Here is a 6011-nt window from a genome sequence, read left to right as displayed (position 1 = left end):
AGTGTCGCTGCTGCCACTTTTCTTTTGTGTGTGTGTGTGTGTGTGCGTGCGGGGGGGTGGGGGGTGGGGGGGGGGGGGTTATTGTTGGTCTACATGCTCGTGGCAAGTGCAAAGAAAAAAAAATCACAATTGCAATTTTGGTTGAAAAAAAGGGCAATTTCAGCAATATTGTTCAACCCTAAACTAGTCTTAAAAGTATAGAGAACAATCTCTTATTTCTGGGTGGATCCCAAGGGGTGCTGATGCCCATCTCCAGCTGTCTATGGGCAAGAGGCGGTGTCCACCCTGGAAAGGTCCGTCGCAGGGCATCACAGAGACAAACAACCATTCACACACACCTGAGGAGAATTTTACAGAAGCCAATTAACCTAACAGTCCTGTGTTTGGAATTTGGTAGGAAGTCAGAGTAGCCGGAGAGAACCCACACATGCTCAGGGAGAACATACAAACTCCATGCAGAAAGACCCCAAGCCAGGAATCGAACCCAGAACCTTCTTGCTGAAAGGCAGCAGTGTTGTTTTATTCTCTGTTTTTAAAAAACGTGATGCTTTTCCCTATTTTATTTGTGCATATTTACATTTCTTCCTTTAATAAGTACTCTAAACTTTGTTAATAGTATTTATATTTTGGAAAATGTAGCTGAGAATGAATAAGCTCTGGCCTGGGCAAAATGGTAAGTAATTTCTCCTCTCTGGGATCCACAGTGTACTGGAACCATGTTGCTCTTCAGCATGTGTGTCACTTGCTGCTGGCCCAGATTCCTCTAGATCTGGTGATGGTAACAACCGGGGGCTCGTCCGGGATCCATAATGTCTTGTCAAGAGACGGCGAGAGCCATAACACTCATGGCTGTTCATTACTGCCATTGACTGATCATAACTGCCAAATTGCTTATGGCTGTTTATAGTTGCCATATTTATCATGGCTGTTCACAACTTCTTTAATGCTCATGGCTGTTCATAACTCCAATCCATGGCTGGATAATATGATAACTGCTGTCTTCTCTCTCTTTAATTCACAGTGTAGCTCCTAGTCTGTGTTTCTATGCTGGTCCAGACTCTCCTAGATCTAGTTCCGGTAAAAATTACTTAGGTAAATCTCCTCAGATAAAGCAATATATAATGTCTCTGTGAGTTGACAGATTGTTCTGGTCATTTACAGTGGAAAATTGTCATATAGCTAAGAAATAGAAATGTCATTTAAAATAATTAAGTCAAGTTAATCAAAAATTACTAAAAAGAGACAAAACATGTTATCTCATGTTATTTTTTTTAAATGAATGTAGCTTTGTGAACTAAAAATGAATAGAACTTAATCATTTGGAATTATGTGCTAGAAATACTACCAGATCTAAAAAAAAAAAAAAAATGTAAAAAGTTCAACTGTACAGAAAAAGAGAAAAACACACTATAATAAGGAAAAAGAAATATTAACAAAAATAAATATTCAGATAAATGAGAAATGTTGAAATTAAATAAAAGAAGAAAGGCAATAGCTGGTCAACAGATGATAAACGTAGCAGGTTCATAATTGTGCAAATATCTCAAACATATGTGCTGATAATTAACTATTTTTACTCCTTTTCAGGTATATTTTCATGTATTCTGATTCACTACATAAAACTGTTTTAAATTTATTTCTGGTGAAATCTGACTACACAATGATTGTTAAAGATGTCGGACAGCTTTGAGAAGTCAGGTAGCTGGCCTCTAATAATCCCTACTCAAAACATATATTAAAATATTTACAAAAGGAAATATTGATATCTTTTTCTTTTTATATAAGTGAGCTTTTATAAATCTGGAGATGCAAAAATATTACCCACAAGCTTATGCTTAAAGCTACAGTGTGTAATTTTTAGCGACATCTAATGTCCAGACTGCAGACCGCAGCAACATGAACATCTCCCCCCCACCGCTTCTCCCCCGCAACAGTACGGCGAGCGTTACAGGACAAAATGTCTTCCACGACGTCCGCATCACCTACCTTCTCAAGTGATGAGGTTTGTTTACATAGATAATTTTACAAATAGTATTCTCAGACATAATACTGCCATCTATTGTTCAGTACCGTCTCAGTTCATCTCTCTCAACTTGCCGTAGTTACTTTCGAGCGTAATGGTCGATCTCGCAATCGCTAGTTTGTTGGCTCTGCGCTGCCGTAGCGCAAAGATGTCTGCCTCCATGGCTGCGAGACCCGCTCCTATGTAATTATAAATAACGAATTCTAAGGCAACGCAAATATTAAGGTTAAGAGGCTGAGCTCGTAGATGATGATAAATAACATAATTATGTATAATATATTACATTTCTGACTGTATATCCCTGTAATTATTACACACTGTAGTTTTAAGCCTTTTTTTATTTTGCAGGTTAAAAAAAAAACACTTTGAGTTGTAGTTGCTTACTTTTAATAATTTTTATTGTCCTTGGATTGAATCACAAGAATGTCTACAGATGAGAGAGCACTTATTTAGATTGCTTCAGTAATTCCATAGGCAAAGTATTTGTGACCGTTAAAATAAATGGTTTCAAATTTTATTAAGAGTTCTAAAATATTAAAAAATGGTGCCTGGATATGGACAGGCTAACAAGGGATAAGCTGTTTCTGCTTCACTGACTGTGTCTGTATGGTCACTAAGTGTGACCCCATAGAAGCTCTGCTGTCAAACTGAATTCAATTCATCTCACTTCTAGACTAAAATGAGGATTTCACATGCACAGTTTGACTGCAAGGGCTGACTCACGACACATCCCTAAGGTCAGGAAGCCTGCATGGCCACATTTTGTGGACAGGCTTTTAAAAAGGAGAACCAGCACAGAAGCAAAATGACAAACTTCATATGAAATCTCAATACACAGGTTTTCATTTATTAAATAAAATGTTTAAAATAATGTTTTTAACCCATATTCAGGAGGCGTCTTATTGTGAGATCAATTTAAATGACAAATAATAATAGAAAAAAAACATTAAACAACTTCATATCTTTTGCCATTTGAAATAATTAAAGTGCGTATACAAATATTGCTACTCAGCCAAAAAAACAGAAAACCATTGAGCATTTAAAGTTTTCTTTTGAAAGAAGCCTTATTAGTTGCTTTTGTCTTTCAGTCCTTTTTCTCTTTTTTGTGAATACATTTTGTACTTTAAATCTCTTATAGATATAATTTTTTTAGAATCTCAAGAAACAATACAAACCTAGCCTTATGTTATAATTCTGACATTTGTAGTTTGTTTTTTTTTGCCAAATCTTAAGACTTCATAAGAAGTGTTGGTATTGGAAAATGTGAAAAAAAGTGGTCTAGTTAAATTTCTTTCTTTCTTATATCTAGTTGTGCATGTGCAAATTAGCTGATGGTACGGATCGTGCTAATAGTACAGATCAGGTAGTGATTTTGCAGCCTCTACTTCCTGTTTATTACAGCCATGCGTGATGGCGTAATGTGGACAATCACGTAGGATGGCAATACGCTTTGCAGTGCTTGTTAATTAGCCTGAAACTAAATGGGAACATTGCAAATTTGAATTTGGAAAAAAAAACGCTTTCATATGTGAATGCAGTATATATGATTTATATATAAATAAATGCACCTTTTTTCTTCCTTTACACCTTCTTCTTCTTTGACTATTTAAGCTGATGTAACAAGTAAGTTTCTCTACTCTGAAATCAATAAAGCCAACCAATCAATCAATTAATCAATTTCCTTTTTTTTTTCAAACCGTGAAAATCTTGCTTAAAATTCCAGTTTAAGTTGAATGTTAACACAGATAACAGCACCTTATAAAACTATTAAATATATTTAATGCCACGTTTTCACTTATTTTCTGCTTTATGGTGTCAATTTTTTGTGTGTTAATATGCACAGCACTTTGGTCAACAATCTTTTCTTTTTAAATGTGCTTCGTAAATAAATGGATTTGAACTTTTGTCTGGAACGTTCAGACGGTAAGTCTGACACTGTGTCCAACTGACCACCCTACTCCTAAATCCCTTAATCACTATATAGAGCGGGGACTATATAGTGGACTTTGTAGTGCATTCTGTTAACTTACCATACAGACAAATGTTTACTACTTTTTGCTCACCATTAGTCATTTTTGCAATTTGTCACAGCTGTTGGATTGCAACAGTGGGCCGCTGTGACAACAAATCTATTAATGCTTTCTGAAGAGAGCTCTCCTTGCAAAGCATTCCGGGATATATCCGCTCATCCAGGATAATCACTACTTTTTAAGGTGCATTGTGGGAAATTTTGAGTTCACTACTTTTTCATCCACTAGACATTCGAACACTCATCTAAAAAGGCATAAAAACTTTATAGTGCCCTATATAGTGATTAGGGTGGACATTCAGACACAGCCTGAACCCTCTGGCTCAGAGGGGAAAGGAAGAGGGGAGGGAGTAGTGACAATGGAACAGCCAATGGAGCTGGTAGCGTCTCCTGACCAATAGAAGGTCAGCCTACCTCATTTGCATACTGAGATAAATGCATTTGGTAATTATAAATATAAGTCAGGCAAAAATTAAGAAGTACGTATGACAATAAAAAGTAAAAGAAATTCATGAAAAGTAAAAAAAAAAATGTATGGACAGAGAAAAAAAGCAATGATTCAAACAGTAGAATATGGTGAAAAACTAATATATTATAAATATACTCATCTCTTTTAATTATTTGTATTTTTCATGTATGTTTTGTTTTGTTATGTTTTGTTTTTAAAATTTGCATATTTGTACATTTATTCTAAATTATTTCAAAGTTAGTCTTCCACATAAATCAGCAACCAAACAATCAGGACAACACCCAGAAATTATAGCCTGCTGGTTTATGAATGTGTATCCATACAGAATTGAATGCTCATTAATCTTTGCTCTGCATTCTAAAACTACAGATTCAATTTCCCATCGTGAATGTGGTCACAAATCTACTCCACTGTTTAAGAGGAGCCATGCGAAACATCTGCAGGGAAGCGCTCCCGTTGATTAATCACTTGGCAGCTCTGGGCAAGGGTATGAAGGTTGAGTCCTATTTTCTTTCTGTTGGAACATGTCCTTAGGAAATGATTTGTTGTTTTTGGCCACATCCTGATCTAAATTTACAGGTGAACTGATTGGAACTCATTTGTAAATCATCTAGCACTGATGGAAAAGTTATTGTCAAAAAAGCAAAAAGTCAACTTAATTTATTTACACACATTAGAAAAGAAACTACTTATCTCTCTGTACTCTACATGAAATGTTTACATTATTGGCCATAAAACAAGATTTATCAATTAAGATAAATTCTTCTTATTTTGTAATTTGTATTTTTATCTATTTGCTTTTATTAGTAGAATTATGCATAAATGATGCACACCAAACGTATACCAATACATTTTTATTTTATTTAATATACACAAAGTCACATTTTCATGATAAATGAAGTACAAAATGTAAAGAAAACAAGAAAAAAGCATCAGATTCTTAAGAAACACACCTCCACCACAACATATACAGAAACATGTAAAAATATAGAATAGAATAGAATTCAACTTTATGGTCATTGCACTGTCACGAGTACAAAGCGACGAAATGTGGTTTGCATCTAACCAAAAGTGCTATAAAGGATTTTAATATTATTACAGGTGTATGTACAAGCAAAAGTAATAGTTACGGACTATAAAAGTTGTGTATAAATATAAATATAGATATAAATATGAATATGGGAGCTACATGCCCCGATTATACAGATTATACAGAAATAAATTTCTCTTAAACCCACCTGATTTTTTATATATATATATATATATATATATATATATATATATATATATATATATATATATATATAATCAGGTGGGTTGAAATTCACCAAATTTCTTAGCTTTTTCACTAAGTAATCACAAACTGCATGGTTTTAATGGGACATGGAAAGCTACATAAATCACAATTAATAGGTCTTTTGAAATGAGAGCTGGGAGCGTTTTTTATGAAATTCAATAAACCTTTTATAAGGCAAAGGAAGTGTATTTAT

The sequence above is a fragment of the Cyprinodon tularosa genome, unplaced genomic scaffold (assembly GCF_016077235.1).
Source record: "Cyprinodon tularosa strain WSP-4 unplaced genomic scaffold, ASM1607723v1 ctg174, whole genome shotgun sequence".
Classification (NCBI taxonomy): Eukaryota; Metazoa; Chordata; class Actinopteri; order Cyprinodontiformes; family Cyprinodontidae; genus Cyprinodon; species Cyprinodon tularosa.
The sequence above is the reverse complement of the archived record's forward strand: the minus strand, read 5'-3'. Positions refer to the sequence as shown.